The sequence below is a fragment of the Neofelis nebulosa genome, chromosome 5 (assembly GCF_028018385.1).
Source record: "Neofelis nebulosa isolate mNeoNeb1 chromosome 5, mNeoNeb1.pri, whole genome shotgun sequence".
In the NCBI taxonomy this organism is placed as follows: Eukaryota; Metazoa; Chordata; class Mammalia; order Carnivora; family Felidae; genus Neofelis; species Neofelis nebulosa.
The window spans coordinates 97,701,025-97,721,191 of record NC_080786.1 but is presented as its reverse complement, the minus strand read 5'-3'; positions in this window follow the sequence as shown (position 1 = coordinate 97,721,191).

Sequence of the window (20,167 nt, the reverse complement as noted above, 5' to 3'; positions counted from 1 at the left end):
AGTGTCTGACTCTTGATTTTGGCTCAGGTCATGATCCCAGGGGTGTGGGATCAAGCCCCATATCAGACTCCATGCTGAGTGTGGAGCCTACTTGGGATTCTTTCTCTCTCTCTCCCTCTGTCCCTCTTCCTGCTTGTGTGCCTTCTCTCTCACTCTCTCTCTAAAATAAAAATAAAATAAAGTAACTGCTGTTTGGCATCAAATAATCAAGTATTTAGCTTTCTCACTGTTTCTCACTGAATTTATCAGTCTTATTCAGTTGGTGAGCCTCATTACAATTAAGCACTGCATACTGGGACTCATCCTTTATCTGTTTTTTTGTTTTTTTTTTTAATTGGTGAATATTTGGCTGTACTTATCTAAACTCTGTAGACTTAAACGGGTTTATATCCATATGTTAACTCTCATACTTTGATCAAATAGGTAAACAAATAAATAGACTTTATTAAAATAATCTTATATTTTCTAAATTAAATCATCAAGTAACATTCAGGTTTAATATAATACAGTGTTGGTTATGAAGGCTATAAAGCCATAGCGCTATCATACATACTTTTGATTTATGTAATTTATATACATTTGAATGCACAGACTGTCAATAATGATGACACAGAACTTTGTGCATATAGATATAACAAATAGGCATTTAGATTGCTGCCAATTCCAAGTTTGTTATGTAACTTTTGAAACTAACACAGGAGAGCACACTGCAGACCTATATATTCCTGAGGGTTCATTTTCCACTATGATGACACCAGCTGTACTGAACCCTTAAGAGTCACAGGTTATGTTAAAAAGAGCAAATGTCTAAAAGAGCAATTCTCCGTGAAGTGAGGTGTGCTCCAAGCTCGTGATTGTTGATGCTTTACAGTGTTGTGTCACTCTGCTAGATTACTCTGGGCTAGTATATTTCAGGCCACAAAGGTTGTTCTGGAGATGCTTAAATGTTCTCCACATCTGGTTTATGGACAATCAAAGGCTGTCACTGGAATAGCACATCTGTTCCTAGGTGAAAAGAAAAACATGACAACTTCTCAGGTTGGAACAGCCACCAAGTAACATTGAGAAGAATTCAGCTTATAGCTGCCATTTCAATAGAAGCAGCTCATCCACTAGATGAGATGGCTGAGGGATTTATGATAATGGTGACGTTGGGAAAATCAGTCCCCAACAACAGACAGTTTTCTGTGTTTTCGGTTACACATCTTTACAGTCTGTGTTACTGACATGTGGTTGAATTTATTTTGTTTCAATTTGGTCTAGGCTGTTACAACAGTTAATTCCTTACAGGGGAAGTTGACTTAAGCACTCAAAAAGATGCTTCACCAAAACCATCTCCACAGTTTAGATTTCCTAATAATTGCCAAATTTAAAAAAAAGGGAGAAAGTGATTTTCATATGACTTGCTATTTTTTATTACCTGATAAATTTTCCTCTTTGTTCTCTGGACTAGCAATAAACCAGAAGAAAAAAAAAAACACCAAAAATGTAACACAGATCACAATTTAATAATGTATTCAGTGTATACAGTTTATTACTTCCAAGGACCTGTACTTCTTAGTAATGCCTGCAGGTGACCCTATTAAATAATGCTGCACCTGCCAGCATTCCCTTTACAACCCAGCCATCCCCATGGCCTCCAGGCCTTTTCATGATTCCCAGGAAACCTGAGACATGATTAAATCTTATAAACTCCAAGAAAGTTTATGGAGTTTATTTGGTCAACAAATATTTATTGAGAATGAGACACTGGGCATACAGCACACTGAACAAAGCATACAATCCCTGCCCTCCTGGATCATTCATTCTAGTAGAACTTGAGTAGAATCAGACTCCACAAACTTCCCAGAATAGAATGGAACCTGCAGACTAAGGCAGGATTTCTCACAAACTTCAATAATCCCCAAAACAGCTCATCCAAATTCCAGCTCAGATCCTAATTTCTGGAGTTTGGGGAACTCTGGAATGGACCAGAGATTTGGAACCTTGTCTTACGATGGGACTGGCAGGATGGAAGACATAATAAAGTCTTCTAACTCTCTTTGATTATTTCCAGGTTGTTTTAGTGATGTGGACCCTGTGGAAAATGTGCAGTTGTCCATCCAAACTAAAATAAAAAACATCAAGAAAAGCAGAAAACAAAACAAACTTCATTAAATGTATTTCTCATTGCAGTTCTGGGGTATAGTAAAAGAGTACTGCACTGGCTTTGTTCTTGCTAAGAGCTTAAGAATTATTAGTCTGGCTGACAGCACAGCCTGTTTCTACTCCAGATCGTGAGACTCCAAAAACCATAACGAGATTTGGGTGTGAAATATAGTAATTTACACAATTTCTATGCGCAATATTTGTCCCTGCACAGATCAACTGACCTGAAGTTGACCATTGGCTGTAGGCTTCTGGTACATGGTACCCTTGCCAGATGTTTCTATAACTTCAAGTAAGGCTTCTGTGTAGACTTTCGTCTACAACTGTCTCCAGATTAGATTCACAGAGCATATGAATTATGCTGATATGAGTTTCTTCTCTTTATTTTTACATTTAATTTTAATTCTCTGCAAAGCAGACTGCCAAAGGATTTGAAATTTTAAGGTGCTTTTGAATTGTTTGTATAACAATTAAATTCCTGGCAGTCATATAAAATGTTAAAGCAAAATTTGTGTTTTTTTGCTTGAATTTCCTAAATTTATCACAACACTGACCATTGTTAAAATACAGAGCAATTAGGTACATGAAGAAAGATACAGAAAACAACTTGAGACAAAATCATGAGGAATTTTGCTATATGGATACAATAGCAAGACAGTGCCAATTGAGGAAAAGGTGAAACAGTTGATTGATATGTAAAAACTTCTGTAGTTTCAAGGGTGGAAGCAACCCCTACCCATGTAGCCCCTGAAATGTTTGGGGAGCCTGTGAAGACCACATAAATACATGAGACCTGGCAAGAACATTTTGGCACACTACAAATGTAGGGACACTGGGAAGAATTTTGTAAAGGTTATTAGAGAGTGCCTAGGTTTAAAATTTATGGCCCTTGATCCACAACTTGAAATTTGCATAATATAAAGAGATTTAACTAACTAGATGAACTAACTATCCTTTGCCACTTTTAAGTCTACACTGCCTGCTCTTAAGGTCCAGAGTGACACAACTGTTGACACTGACAAGTGGTTGAAGACTTCTGGTAGATGGAAGCTTTGCAAAGAACCTTTCTTTATTCATCTGGCCACATTGCACAGAGCCACCTGAAGTCTCTTTTCTGCTCACTCTTTCCTCTAGCACCGTTTCCTCACTGGAGGTACAGAGCACACTTGTTATTGTTTGGGTGCAGGGAGTCTATCTGTAATGACTTTCTGTAGAGCCAGGAAACTGTGTGCCTCTGGCCAACCCAATTATAGCACAAGCTATAGACAGAGCATGTTATGTTGGTTCTGGTGAATGGGCCAGGAAGCAAAATGATAAATCTTTATGATAAATCTTGGTTGTTGGACAGGAGGAAAAAAGACCCCTAACCCCACCCCAGTTTTCTTTTTCATTAGCCTCCTGATACTATCTCCTGAATAACATCGAAAGTAAGCAGCCTATAAATACTGCACAAGTTTCCAATACTGAAAGCTGATAAAGTTTATTGTACTTATAAAATAGAAGGAAATGCTTTCAGTTTCCTATTTACAGGCCTCTAAGGAGATTTCAGGTATAATTTATTGCTTCAATTTAAAAATGTAGTGTCCCTTCACACATGCTCTTTCTTCCTTTGCTTCCTTTTTTCTTTTGTATTTTATGTCTCAAGCACAACATGTAAGTGACCATGCACTCAGACAATGTCTAGCCTTCTGTTACATACTTTTGTTTTTTGTTACGTCTTTTTAATTACCTCTTTAAAGGTAATTCATTCTTTAGTTACCATATAGACTGTTCTTTCCCTGTATCTAGGCTTCCTCCTATTCCATGTTTGTATTCTGGAACCACCACCTATGTAGCCATGCACTCATAAATTTAGAGATTAATATATGTGGCTGGTAGCTTGCAACTAAAAATATAAAATGTCCATTTCCAGGGGCACCTGGGTGGCTCAGTTGGCTAAGCATCCAACTTCGGCTCAGGTCATGATCTCACGGTTCATGAGTTCGAGCCCCACATCAGGCTCTGTGCTGACAGCTCGGAGCCTGGAGCCTGCTTCAGATTCTGTGTCCTTCCCTCTCTGCCCCTCCCCTGCTCCCACTCTGTCTCTCTCTTGATCAAAAATAAATAAACATTAATGTGTCCATTTCCAGTAATGCTCACCCAGATTTTGTCATTGCTTTATACGGAAGAAAATCTTCTATTTCGTGAATGGACCCTGAATTTCAAATGCTCAAAAAAAGGGGTGGGATGGGAGTGCTTAGATAAACCTCTGGTGCCATAGATGGTCTGCTTACTGATTATCCAGTATTATTCATAGGTTCTGGAAGCTAGTCTTTCCCTGGACATAAAAATGACAATGACTGTGGGGATCATCTGGTGTGATATCTCCTTTCATTCACACCACTCATGGTTTCATTATTTGTGAGGTGCTGCATTTTAATAACAAGATAGGACTTGAATTATCACCCTGTATTTTTGGAATCACTGTGCATTTAACCTTTAATTAATTGTACTTTACTCCACACAATCCCCCCACAAGGCAGATATAGCAGCATCCACTTAGTTTCCAGATGAGATGGGAGAGAACAGTGTTGTGCTCCTTTATTTATCATACAAATGAGCCGACAAAGAGGCCATCCAAGAATGTTGGCTAAAGGTGTTAGAAGTTCAGAGCTCTTTGCCAAGTGAGGCTTATAAAATGTAAAAGTGTCTTCACCCATGCCTTTTACTTAGTAGGACATTATTTACATTCACATGTAGAAAGGCATGATGCAAAATAATGAATACTATTTTAGAGAATTGGTAAAGTGTCTTGTTAATTATTACTTTAAAATAATAATACCTGGGGCACCTGGGTGGCTCAGTTGGTTAAGCGTCCACCTCGGTTTCAGCTCGGGTCATGATCTCATGGGTTCATGAATTTGGCCCCATGTTGGGCTCTGTGCTGGGAGCATGGAGCCTTCTTGGGATTCTCTCTCCTCCTGTCTCTCGAAAATAAATAAATAAACTTAAAAAAAGAAAATTAAATGGTAGTAATAATAATTCTATCTGACATTTACTGAGGCTTACTGTGTGCCCAAAGTTGAGATACATACATATTTTCTCATTTAAATTTCACAAGAAAACTGAAGGAAAAACTATGTCCTCAACTGACAGAAAAGAAAAACTAGGGTGCAGATTGTGGAGACAGGCTTAAAACTTAGCTCTTTGACTCTAGATCTTTCTTTAACCAAATATAATTTTAAAAGATCTGTTTTGAATCACCATATAGTCTTCTCTGAGGTAACTGTTTTTTAAGATATTGTGTAAACATTTGGAAATTGTTTTCTTTTTTATATTTTGGTATCTGTTTCAGTAAGAATAAGCTGGATAATGCTATGCTTGATCTTTCATTAAAAAGACATTGTACTCTTACAGCAGAGTAGAGGTGACATAAACAAGAGAAATATTAATAATCAAACATGATATAATGACTTTATACTAGCCTGCAAAAATCAATTTTTCATTCCAAAACACAAGCAATTTTTTTCTCTATATCTTTGGAGTTGGAAGAATTCTCTCTAACCTACTCCAAAATACTTCATTTATCTTGTCTAATCCAGACCGTAACTCTCTGCTCCATAATGTTTTTCTAGATGTGAAAAATTTCAGCAAAAAATAAAACTTTTTTATTTAAACTGTTGGTCTTGAGCAGTATTGATGAACAGTATAAATACTATGATTCTTGATAAATTACCAGACTTCTAAATTTGTACAGTCTGAGTCTAAATCCATTTCTGTTTCTTTTACCACACAGACCTATTCTTCACCCAAACTGGTCTCCAAACCAGTTTTTCATGTTTTCTTCCATTTGCAATATCTTCTCTGCTGTTAATTCCCTTCCATTCTTTCCATCTTTCTTGTTCTGTTGGACTCTTTATAAATAGTACTATTTGGTTCTGTAGTTATCTTTCTGTAACTCTCTCCCAGTCATTATAAACATCTGTAGGTCAAAACTGGGTTTTTTCCTCCCCCCCCAAAAAAAAGTTTTAATCAGTTTTTTTCTTGATGTCCATTATATGTTAGTCCTGAAACCAGATTTTTTAAAATAGACTGTATTTTTAAGAATAGCTTTATATTTACTAAAAATTAAGAATATAGTACAGAGAGTTCCCAACACTCAATTTCCCCTGTTAATATCTTGTATTAGTGTGATACATTTGCCACAATTAATGAACCCATATTGATACATTAATATTAACCAAGTCCATAGTTTACCCAGATTTCCTTAGTTTTTAACCAAATGTTCTTTTCTGTTCCAAGATCCCATGACAATACCAGATCACAGTTTCATCTACTATTGGCTAGGAGGGTTTTTTTAATTTTCCTTGTTTTTGATGACCTTGGTAGTTTTGAAGAGTCCTGGTCAAATGCTTCATGGGATGCTCTTCTAGTGGAATTTGTCTGATTTTTTTCCTGATGGTTAGACTGGGGTTAGGGGTTTCATGGCGGGGGGTGGGGGGGGAAACCTCAAAGAGCCACTATTATCACATCCACAATATTAGTGTTATTTATCACTGTTGCTATGACCTTGTTCATTTTAGCTGAGGGATTGATTTTCAGGTTTTTCCACTGTGAAGTTATTCCCTCTTCCTGCCCCTTTCCCAACTTATACTATTTGAGAAGAGGTCACCGTGTGCAACCCATCCTTAGGGAGTGGGGATTTATGGACCCCTCCTTGAAAGCAGAGTATCCACACTTGGAATTCCTCTGCAAGAGAGATTTCTCTTCTTCCTATTTATTAGTTTGTTCAATAATTTATATCAGTGTGGACTTACAGATATTTATTTGATATTGTGTGTTATAGTCCAGTAGCACTTCATTCCTCAAATTGTTTTAGCTTTGGCCATTAGCAGTTCTTTCAGCTGGCTCATGTTTCTCTTCAATATATCCCCATCAATGTAGGGGTTTTGTTATTTTTTGTTTTTTGAGCACTTCCCTATTCCTGGCACTATAAGATGCTCTAGGCACATCTTGTATATTCCCTGCCTTAACCCTAAAATCAGGCATTTCTTTAAGAAGCCCTGGTTTTTCTTATTGGAAAATGGCATTAGTTAGAATCTAAGATGTGGGGGGCTAAGTATGCCCATTGTTACTCGTGTGTGGTTGCTTCTAGGCCATGTTAGCTGACATAGCAAAAACATACATGTTTGTATCTTAACCCACATATATACACATATGTATAAGTATTTCTCTGTGTAACCATTTGTATCTATGTTAAGCAAAATATGAGATCATATTGATATCTCTAGCTTTAATCTGCTTCCACACGGATCATTCTAGCCTCATTTTCTTATTTATCTGGAAATTCCCACACCAAATGTAAGTAACCTGGTTCCCACCAACTGCCATCCACATAGTTGTTCATTTCCAGTATCCGTATACAGTTGTTTCAAAATTTTTAACCCATACCACCACAAGTACAACTCTGTCTACTAAACTACAGTGTTTATGTGTGGTTCCTTTTGCCTCTAGTCTTACAGACTCCACTCATTGTTGGAGTTCAAAGCTCCTTCAGTAAGTTTTTTTTAAGGCACCTGGGTGGCTCAGTCAGTGACATGTCTGACCCTTGATTTTGGCTCAGGTCATGATCTCGTGGTTCGTGGGTTCAAGTCTCACACGGGGCTCTGCGCTGACAGTGCAGAGGATCCCCCCTCTCTCTCTTTTTCTCTCCCTCTCCCCCTCCCTCTTTCTTTCTCTCTCTTGCCCCGCCCCACTCTCTCTCCAAACAAATAAATAAACATATTTTTAAAAATAAGCTTTTTTTTCTGGCACAAAAACAGACAATCATATCAATGGAACAGAATAGACAACCCAGAAATGGACCCACAAATGTATGGCCAACTAATCTTTCACAAAGCAGGAAAGAATATCCAGTGGAATAAAGACAGTCTCTTCAGCAAGCGGTGCTGGGAAAACGGGACCATGTCATGCAGAAAAATGAACCTGGACCATTTTCTTACACCATACACAAAAATAAACTCAAAATGAATGAAAGACCTAAATGTAAGACAGGAAGCCATCAAAATCCTCAAGGAGAAAGTAGGGAAAAATCTCTTGGACCTTGGTCGCAGCAACTTCTTACTCAACACACCTCTGGAGGCAAGGGAAACAAAAGCAAAAATGAACTATTGAGACCTCATCAAAATAAAAACTTCTGCACAGAGAAGGAAACAATCAGCAAAACTAAAAGGCAACTGACGGAATGGGAGAAGATATTTGCAAATGACGTATCAGATAAAGGGTTAGTTTCCAAAATCTGTAAAGAACTTACCAAACAACACACAAAAAATAAATAATCCAGTGAAGAAATGGGCAAAAGACATGAATAGACACTTCTCCAAAGAAGACATCCAGATGGCAAACCAACACATGAAAAAATGCTCAACATCACTCATCATCAGGGAAATACAAATCAAAACCACAATGAAATACCATCTCACACCTGTCAGAATGGCTAAAATTAACAACTCGGGAAACAACAGATGTTGGTGAGGATGCAGAGCAAGAGGATCTCTTTTGCATTGTTGGTGGCAATGCAAGCTGGTGCAGCCACTCAGGAAAACAGTATGGAAGTTCCTCAAAAAACTAAAAATAGAACTACCCTATGACCCAGCAATTGCACTATTAGGCATTTATCCAAGGGATACAAGATGTTTTGAAGGGACACATGCACCTCCATGTTTATAGCAGTACTATCAACAATACCCAAAGTATGGAAAGAGCCCAAATGTCCATCGATGGATGAACAGATAAAGAAGATGTGGTATATATATACAATGGAGTATTACTCGGCAATCAAAAAGAATGAAATCTTGCCATTTGCAACTACATGGATGGAACTAAGGGTATTATGCTAAGCGAAATCAGTCAGTCAAAGAAAGACAAATATCATATGACTTTGTCCATATGAGGACTTTAAGAGATAAACAGATGAACATAAGGGAAGGGAAACAAAAATAATATAAAAACAGGGAGGGGGACAAAACATAAGAGACTCTTAAATATGGAGAACAGACAGAGGGTTACTGGAGGGGTTGTTGGAGGGGGGATGGGCTAAATGGGTAATGGGCATTAAGGAATCTACTCCTGAAATCATTGTTGCATTATATGCTAACTAACTTGGATGTAAATTTAAAAAAAGAGAAAAGAAAAGAAAAGAAAAAAAAGAAAAGGAAAAGAAAAGAAAAGAAAAGAAAAGAAAAAAATGCAAAGCACAACAACAACAACAAAAATAAGCTTTTTTCATTTTAATATAGTTAGGTCCATTTGTCACAATCTGCATTCCCTTATGAGATCTTCTGGCCTTCTAAATATTTTTTTTTTATTTGCATATATTGGTGTTCACTCTTTATGCTATAAAGTTCTATAAGTTTTGGAGAAACACACACACACACTTCCTAATATCACGTAGCATAGTTTTACTGCTGTAAAAATCCCCTATGCTTCACCAATTAGACCCTTTTCCCCTTTCCCAAATTCCTGGTAACCACTGATGTTTCTACTGTTTCCGTGGTTTTGCCTTTTTCAGTATGTCATATAATTAAAATCATATGTAGCCTTTTCAGAATGGTGGTTGTTTCTTCACCATTTATATTTAAGTTTCCCTCATGTCTTTTCATGGCTTGATAGCTCATTTCTTTTTATTGCTGAAAAATATTCTATTTTAAGAATGTAATTCAGTTTGTTGATTTATCCATGCACCTATTGAAGGACATCTTGGTTACTTCTGCTTTGGGGTTATTATATAAGGACAGAGCTTCTGTAAATATTTGCATGCTGGGGTTTTGTGTGAACATAAATTTTCAAATCAGGTGAACATCTTGGAGTGCAAATGCTGGATCATATGGTAATACTGCATTTATCTTCATAAGAAACTGCTAAACTGCCTTCCAAAGTAGCTGTACCATTTTGCATTCCCACGAGCAGAAAATGAGAGTTCCTGTTTGGTGTCATCAGTGTTTTGGATTTTAGCCATTTTAGCCATTTTAGCCATTCTGATTGGTGTGCAGTGGTATCTCATTTTTGCTTAATTTTCAATAGCCTGATGACATATGATGTTGAGTGTGTTTTTACATGCTAATTTATCATCTCCGTCTATCTTAATTGGTGAGGTGTATGTTCAGATAATTCGCCCATTTTTAAATTGGGTTATTTTCTTATTGCTGAATTTTAGTAATTCTTTTTATATTTTGGATACAAGATCTTTGCTAGATATGTTTTATGAACATCTTTTTCCAATCTGTGGCTTGTCTTTTCATTCTCTTAACAATGTCTTTCACTGAGCAGAAGTTTTTAATTTCAATAAAGTCCACCTTATTTTTTCTTTAATGGATTGTCCTTTTGTTGTATCTAAAAACTTATTGCTAAACTCAGGGTCACCTAGAGTTTCTCTTATGTGTTCTTGTAGAAGTTTTATAGCTCTGGATTTTATATTTAAGTGTATGATTCATTTTTGAGTTAATTTTTATGAAAATACAAAGTCTGCATCTAGATTTTTTTTTTTTTTGCAAATGAATATCTAATTATTCAGTACCATTTGTTGACTAGACTATCTTGTCTCCATTAAATTGCCTTTCTCTCTTTGTCAAAGATCAGTTGACTGTATTTGCTGAGCTCTATCTCTGGGCTCTCTTTTTTGATCCATTTATCAATGTGCTTATCCTTTCAAAAATACCACTATTCTGATTACTATAGTTTTATAATAAATTTTGAAGTCAGACAGTGTCAGCCTTCCAATTTTGTCCTTCAGTATTGTATATTCGCTATTTGGGTTTGTGGGGTTTTTTCTCTTCTTTTCTTTCTTTCTTTCTTTCTTTCTTTCTCTCTTTCTTTCTTTCTTTCTTTCTTCTCAGAGAGAGAGAGAGAGCACAAGTAAGTGAGGGGCAGAGAGAGGGAAAGACAAACAAATCCCATGAGAGACAGAGAGAGAGAGAGAGAGAGAGAGAAAGAGAGAGAAGTAGGGCTCACCTGAAGCAGAACTCATGTTTTTACCCAAAGTGGGGCTCGAGCTGACCTGATGCAGAGCTCAAGCTCACCTGAAGCAGAACTCGAACTCACAAATGGTGAGATCATGACCTGAGCCAAAGTCAGATGCTTAAGCAACTGAGCCACCCAGGTGCCCTTTTTGCCTTTTCATATAAACTTTAGAGCCACTCTATAGATACTCACAAAATAGTTTGTTGGGATTTGGATTAGAATTGCATTGAATATATAGAGGAGTTGGGAAGGAATTGATAGCTGAACAAGATTGGGTTTTTGAATTCATAAATATAGGATATTCCTCTGTTTAGATCCTTCCTCAGAATTCTATAATTTCCTACATAGATATCCTGTACATATATCATTGGATTTATACTTAAGGATTTCAATCTCTTTGGTTATTTTAAATGGTATTGTGTTCTTAATTTCAAATTACAGTTGTTCATTACTGGTATATAGAAAAACAATTGATTTTGTGTATTAGACTTGTATTCTGAGATCTTGCTGTAATCACTTATTACATGTAAATGTTTTTGTTTTCTTTTTTTTCTTTCAACTCTCTGGGATTGTCCACATAGATAGTCATGTTATCTGGGAACAACATTTTAATTTTTTTTCTAATCTGTTTGCACTTTTCCCCCTTTTATTGTCTGTTTGGACTGGCTAGAACTTTCAGTATGATGCTGAATAGGAATGGTGAGAGGGAATATGCTTGCTTTTTCCCAGAGGGAAAGCCTCCAGTTTCTCACCATTAAATATGTTACCTATAGGATTTTGCTAGATATTCTTTATCAAGTTGAAGAAGTTCCAATCTAGTCCTAGTTGAGAGTTTTTATAATGAATAGGTGTTAGATTTTGTCAAAAACTTTTTCTTTATCAATGATGTGATATTGTGGTTTATCTTCCTTACTATATTGATGTGGTGGATTATGTTAACTGATTTTCAAATGCTGAACCAATGTTGCATACCTAGAATAAATTCTTCTTGGCATTCTTCTTGGTTGTTTTAAATTCATTTTATACATTGTTGGATTTGATTTGTTAATATTTTGTTTAGGATTTAAAATTTATATTGGCCTATAGTTTTCCATTCTTATTGTGTCTTTATCTGGCTTGGGTATTAGGGTAATGCTGACCTCATTGAATGAGATAGAAAGTAGTCTTTCTCCTTCTGATTTCTGGACGAGATTGTAGAGAATTGGTATCATTTGTTTCTTCAACAAATTGGAGAAATTTGGTAGAATTCACCAATAAAGTCATCTGGTGCTTTTATTCTGTCCTTGTTCATAGTTTGTATCTTTGAAGAAATTGGTCCATTTTATCTAAGATATCAAACGTGTGGTTTATAGAGCTGTTCATTGTAGTTTTTTTATTATCCTTTTGATGTCCATGCATCAGTAGTAGTGAACATTTCTTTTATTTCTGATAATTTGTTAATTTGTGTCTTTTTCCTGGTTAGCATGACTCGAAGTTTATCAATTTAATGGTATTTTCAAAGGACCAGCTTCTATTTTGTTGATTTTATCTATTTTTTTCCTGTTTTCAATTTCATTGATATCTGCTCCAATTTTTATTATTTCTCTTTTTCTCCTTGTCTGTGGCTTAAATTTCTTTCGTTAGTTCCTAAGGTGGAAACCTAGACTACTAATTTGTGATCTTTTTCTTTTCAAACATTTGGATTTTAATGCTATAAATTTTCCTCTATGTACTGCTTTCACTGCGCCCCAATATTTTGCTAAGCTGTATTTTTATTTAGTTCAAAATATTTTTAAATTCCTCTTTGTATTTCTTATTCTATGTGTTATTTAACAGTGTGTTGTTTAATCTCCAAATATTTTGTGGTTTTCCAGATATCTTTCTACTATTGGTTTCTATGTTAATTCAGTTAAGACCTGCGAACATGCTTTGCATGATTTCCATTTTTTGAAATTTGTTACAATGTATTTTATGGCCCCCATGTGTTCCATCTTGGTGAATTTTCCACATGAGCTTAATAAAAATATGTATTCTAATGTTGTTGGATCAACAATTCTATAAATGTCAATTAGATCAGGTTGATTGATAGTGCTGTTTGAGTCAACTCTATCCTTACTGATTTTTTGCCTTCTTGATGCACCAATTACTGAAAAAGAGATGTTGAGCCTCCAGCTACAATACTCAATCAATTTTTTACTCACATATTTGCACAATCTGTTAGGTGCATGCTTGTTAATGATTGTAATGTCATCTTAGAGAATTAACCCCCTTATCATTATGTAATGCCTGTCTTTATCACTGATAATTTTCTTTTCCTGAAGTCTCATTTATCTAAAAATTAATATAGCTACTCCTACTTTTTATATCTTTCTCCATCTCTTTACTTCTAATGTATTTGTGTCTTTATATTTAAAGCAGGTTTTGTTTTGTTTTGTTTTGTTTGTTTGTTTTAGAAAACATATATAGTTGGAGCTTTTTACTCACTCTGATAATCTCTGTCTTTAATTGATGTACTTAGACCAACTTTATCTTAAAAAGAGTCTGAACCTTGCAGCTCATTTAGCTATAATCCATTGCTACTACACTGAAGCCCTGTATATGGAATGTGGTGATATGGAATTGGGCAGGGGGGGAATTATTCTATAATCCTATGATTAAATTTCAGGTTTGTGTCAATGGGCTGTGACCTTCACAAATATTTTTCACCTTTACCCCTCTATCCCTTCTCACCTCCTCCTCTCCACTTTTAAATAAGACAGGAAGGGCAGAGGGAGTCCAAGGAATGTCCCTCTCTCAGATGAAATATAGCTTTTGATAAAGTCTTTTTTCATTACAGAGCAGACCTTTGTTATGGAGAATGCTCTGGGCATATTTCCAAATGGTCACTTTTCTCTTCCCCTTGCCAGAGAAATAAAGTGACTTTTTTCTTTTCTCTTCACCATTAAAATCTGGTGGAGTTCTGGAGACACAAACCCATTAAAATATGCCCCCCCATCCCTAAGACTGTAGCTTCCAAGAGCTTCTCATTCTATGATAGTCCACACTCAGTCTCCAGTAATTCATCAAAATTGCCATTTAAGCATTTCTATCAGTTGCTACCTCCAGAGGTTCCTACTCTAGGTAGACGATCTTGCCTGTTATTTAATTTTCTCCTGAGATTTCAGAGTGATTGTTTGCCCTGTGACTTTGATGGACCTGCCCAAGAAAAGTAACTAATTTTAATTTTTTCAGCTTTTTTTTTGTCATGCTGTAAGGTTGGAAGTGACAGTTTCCAAGATCTTCATATGTATCTGTTAAATTATAAAATTAGCAGATTAAATGAACCATACCTAAAGGTATAGCTGAACAAGATTTTTAAATTCTCAAGAATTGCTTATTAGAAATAAAACTAGAAAACATAGGAAAAAAGAATGTAGAATAACCATGACTCTCTATTATTTTAGAAATCTATTTTGTGTGATTTGGATATAAAAAAAATTACACAAGGTAAAAACTGGATAATTTTTTTAGAAATACAATTTTTTAAATTGCCAAACAAATACTCAACTATATTCTTATTTCCCAAACTTCAAGAAAGGCGTAGGTCTATATATTAAAATGTAACTGTATCCCCCCAACCACAGCTTGGCCCTCCCACATACCTATTAAGTGTGCTGGTCTTTTAAAATATGTTTTCAAGATCTTTCCAAGTCATTACATATGAGTTTCCCTCAACCTGTCTTTAATTTGACAGATCTTTATTGTGTACCTATCATATGCAAGTACTGTTCTAGATGCTAGGAGTGTAGCAGTGAGCAAGACAAAATTCTTACTTTTATAAATCTTATAGAGTACTGAGAGCTACAGATAATAAACATAAATAAATGAATATATAATATGTTGTCAGAAAGTGGTAAGTTTAAGGAAGAAATTAAAGCAAGAGTGGTCAGAGAGGCTTTATTCTTCTTTACATTTTCATTCTTTTTTATACCCTTTTACTTAGGTAATGTACATCAGTATATCCCTATGGTTTAGTTTTTAACCACCCTAGCTTAATAGAATTGAAATATAATTCTGAGATTTCTATTAAAATACTAATATCTAGCTAATCTTATTTATTTTTTCTTTTTATTTATTGATTATTTAATTCATTTCACAACTATTCATCAAAAGCCCACCATTTTCCAGGCACTTTTCTACATGCTGAGAAAGTAAAGATGGCGGTATACACCTGGGAATGGTAGGTACATGTGAGAATTGGGGTTATCTTGGAATCTAAAGCACTTGACACATCTCTGTTTCAATATGTGCTTATATTGACTTAAGTCATTCTTTTATTATAGCCTACTGCTAATATAATTCTATGGGCTGTCAACACCCTGTCTCAGTTTGCCTATTCCTTTCCTCCACAAAGGCAGAAGCAAAAAGAAAGAGAAGTTCTAATGTTTATACAGAGAAGTATCAAACTTGTCCCAGGGCCAGATTGTCTCTTATCAGAAGATGTTAGATATTCATTTTAACAGAGAACAAAACCACAGCTGCCCCAATGCTACCCCTTTATAGTTGGAAGCTAGTAAAATTTATTTTATGTGGAGAATACTTCCTTTTTCTCTTGTCTCATTTACAAATTGCTTCATTAGAAGTGTTCCTGAGAAAGTGACTTTTGAAAGAGTCTGTATCTCACACACAGACCAGTTTAAACAAGTTTTCTGAAAAGACTTAAATTTGTTTCTTAATAATAGTATGTAGCATTAAATGGAGGTAGGAGAATGGGGAGACATACCCAAATTCTCAAATAATAAAATGTTGAAAGTGTTAAGCAATTCAAAATTAAATAATAAACACTAGGAAAACAGTATAGAATAAGCAATATGACTTTTCTATTATTTTGAAAACTACTTTATACCAGGGGCTGGAAAGAAGGGAAAATGGGTAATTGTTGCTCAAGGGGCAAAAATTTCAGTTATGCAAGATAAATAAGTTCTAGAGATCTGCTATACAACATAGTACCTATAATTAACAATATGGTATTATGTGCTTTAAAATATGGTAAAAGGATAGATCTTGTGTTAAGTGTTCTTAAGACACACACACATGCATTCCAAAAAAAAAACCCCACAAACTGGAAGGGGTTGATATGTTTAGTACCTTGATTTTGTGGTGATGGTATCATGGGTATATGTATACATCCAAGCTCATCAAGAATATGTATGATTTTTGCATATTAATTGTATCTCGAAGTTTAAAAAAACTCAATTTTGCATGTTTTGGATTAGAAAAAATACATACATTAAAAACTGAACAATTTTTGAAGAAATAAAAGACTTTGCATAATGCCAAATATTATTGAAAATGGCCAAATAATTCATAAAATGTTTTCAACATATGGCCTATGTTTAAAGTGCACCAATTGATATTCTCAGGGGTCTTGCAGGATGGGTGTTTTATCATTATACTGTCTCACGATATTGAAGCAGTGGATCAGAGAGAAGAGGGGTTTTAACCAAGGTACCACCTAGTAAATAGCAGTAATGGTGTCCATCCTTTGTCTTTTGGGTCCCTAATCCATTGTTTTCCTATTGGATTATTCCGTTTCAGTGACTTATCTGAGTCATATGTTTTGAGGAAGTTCTCAAGACAAAGCAGGCTAAATACAATGGTATATGACAAAATAGTTAATTAGATGGGTACACAGTTAATCTGAATAACTTAAAAATAAAACTCTCTTTTCTTTCCCCCTCACTGGTTTGTTTTTCCTGAGTCACTGCTCATAGAATCCCTCTCACCAGGATTTGCTCATCTCTCCCTGCCATCTATCCTTTTCAAGTCTCTCCTTTGCCTCAAGGCTTTTCCCAAGTTTTTCTGTAATGATATAAAATTAAAACAGGCCCAAATGTGTGCATAAGTGAATGATATTTTAAATTAAAAATTTATTTAACATCCATTCATGATAAAACTTCTGAGAAAAATAAGAACAGAGGAATTTCCTGAACTTGATAAAGACCATTTACAAACAAACAAACAAACAAACAAAAACAAAAACAAAAAAACACAGCTACCATTGTACCTAACAGGAAAAGACTGAATACCTTACCCCTAAGATCAAAGACAGAGTAAGGATGTTCAGTCTCTCTTCTTTTAATTCAACATAGTGCTAGAAGTTCTATCTAGTGCTATATGACCAAAAAAAAAAAAAAAAAAAAAGAGGAAATAAAGGGAATACAGATCAAAAAGGAAGAGGTAAGACTGCCCTATTTGTAGATGGCATGATTATCTGTGTAGAGTATCCTATGAAATCTTCAAAAAACAAAACTCTAGATCTAAGCGAATTCAGCAAGATCAGAGAATACAGAAAAATTGTATTAAATTGTATTTCTATATACTAGCAATGAGCACATGGATATTGAAATTAAAAATACAATACCATTTACAACTGTCCAAAAACTGATATACTTAGCTACAAAAGTTTTCATGAACAGGAATTTTATGATGAAAACTACATAATACTGAGGAAGGAAATTAAAGATGAGTAAGTAGAGAGACATACATGAACATGCATTGGAAGATTCAATAAAGTAAAGATGTCATTTCTTTCCATATTGATATACAGGTTTAATGTAAATTTTACCAAAATTCTAGTTACACTTTTTGTAGATATGGCCAAGATAATTAAAAAATTTACATGGCAGGTAAATTTACAGATAAAAGAGGAAGAAAGTAGAAGGAATCGCTTTATCCAGTTTGAAGACCTAAATAGCTACAGTAATCAAGACAGTGTGGCACTGCTGGAGGAATAGATACTTGGATCAATGGACAGAATAGAAAAGCTAAAAATATGTCCACAGAAACAACCCACCTACTTTTTGCCTAAAGTACAAAAGCAATTCAAAGTAAGGCAGACTGCTTTTAAACAAAAGCTCTAGAAGCAACTAGACGTTGATAGCCAAAAACAAACAAAAAATCCTGAAGAACCTTAATGTAAGTCTCACATATTCTGAAAACTTAACTCAAGATACATCACACTGTAAATGTTAAATGCAAGACTAATACATCTTTAAGAAAAAACATACAAGAAAATCTTTAGGATCTAGGGTTAGGTTGAATTTTTAGGCATGATACCAAACAGGAGCCATAAAAAGGAAAAAAAAAGGTTACTTTATCAAAATTAAAAACTTTTGCTTTACAAAAGACTGTTAAGTAGATGAAAAGACATCCTGTAGTAAACAATGGGAAAAAAATTTACAAATCACATGTTTTGTGTGTTAGTATCTAGAATATATAAAGAATTCTCAAAATCCAAGAGTCTGAAAGAAAACTGTTCAATTAGTACATGGGTGAAAGAAACTCCACCAAAGATTTTTTAGATGGCAAATAAGCTCATAAAAAGATGTTCAACATCATTAGCCACTATGAAACTACCAAAGCCACAATGAGATATCACTTCCTATCTATCAGAATGGCTAGAGTAAAATATGACGACAAGACCACATGCTAACAAGGATGTGGGAGATCTGGATCATTCATTTGGGAGTATAAAATGGTACGGCCACTCAGTTTGGCAGTTTAAACTAAACATGAAACTACCATTTTACACAGCAATTGCATACCTGGGTATTTATCCCGGAGAGGTGAAGATGTACTCACATAAAAACCGGTGCATGGATGTTTAACTTATTTATGTAGCTTAATTTGTAATAGCCCAAACTGGAAACAGCCCATATGGTCAGCAATTAAAAAAACAAACAAAAACCCTGTAGTAAATCCACACCGTGGAATACTACTCAGCAATAGAAAGGAATGGGAATGTTCTGTATCTTGACTATCAGTGTCAATATCCTAACTGAGATGTTGTACTATAGTTTTGCAAGGTGTTAGCATTAGGAGAAGCTGGGCAAAAGCACACAGGATCTCTGCATTATTTCTTACAACTGCCTTTAACTCTCCAATATATCTAAAAGTTTCCTTAAAAAATTATGGAACTTTTGGGAACGCAAGCTGGTGCAGCTGCTCTGGAAAACAGTGTGCAGGTTCTTCAAAAAACTAAAAATAGAACTACCCTACGACCCAGCAATTGCACTACTAGGCATTTATCCACGGGATACACCTGTATCCCCCCCCCATGCACCCCCATGTTTATAGCAGCACTATCAACAATAGCCAAAGTATGGAAAGAGCCCAAATGTCCATCGATGCATGAATGGATAAAGATAGATCTATATATATATATATATATATATATATATATATATATATATATACACACATACACAATGGAGTATTACTCGGCAATCAAAAAGAATGAAATCTTGCCATATGCAACTATGTGGATGGAACTGGAGGGTATTATGTTAAGTGAAATTAGTCAGAGAAAGACAAATATCATATAACTTCACTCATATGAGGACTTTAAGAAACAAAACAGATGAACATAAGGGAAGGGAAACAAAAATAATATAAAAACAGGGAGGGGGACAAAACAGAAGAGACTCATAAATATGGAGAACAAACTGAGGGTTACTGGAGGGGGTGTGGGAGGGTGGGTTGGGCTAAATGGGTAAGGGGCACTAAGGAATCTACTCCTGAAATTATTGTTGCACTATATGCTAACTAATTTGGATGTAAATTTTAAAAAATAAAAAATAAAATTTAAAAAAATTATGGAACTTTTATATAATGCATACTATGTGGCCAAATTCCCTCTAAACCCCTAAAATGTTCAGTAGACATAACTCAACTATCTTATCTGGTATTATATGTTCTATCATTACTTTCCCAACTATAATATAAACTTCTTGAGAGGATACATGAATTTTCAGCACAGCACTGAGTATTTCAGAGACATTCATTATGGTTTTAAATTTTTTTTAATGTTTATTTATTTTTGAGAGAGAGAGACAGAGCATGAACAGGGGAGGGGCAGAGAGAGAGACATAATCAGAAGCAGGATCCAGGCTCTGAGCTGTCAGCACAGAGCCCGACACAGGGCTCGAGTTCACAAGCCTTCGAGCTCTGAGATCATGACCTGAGCCGAAGTCAGCTGCTTAACTGACTGAGCCACTCAGGC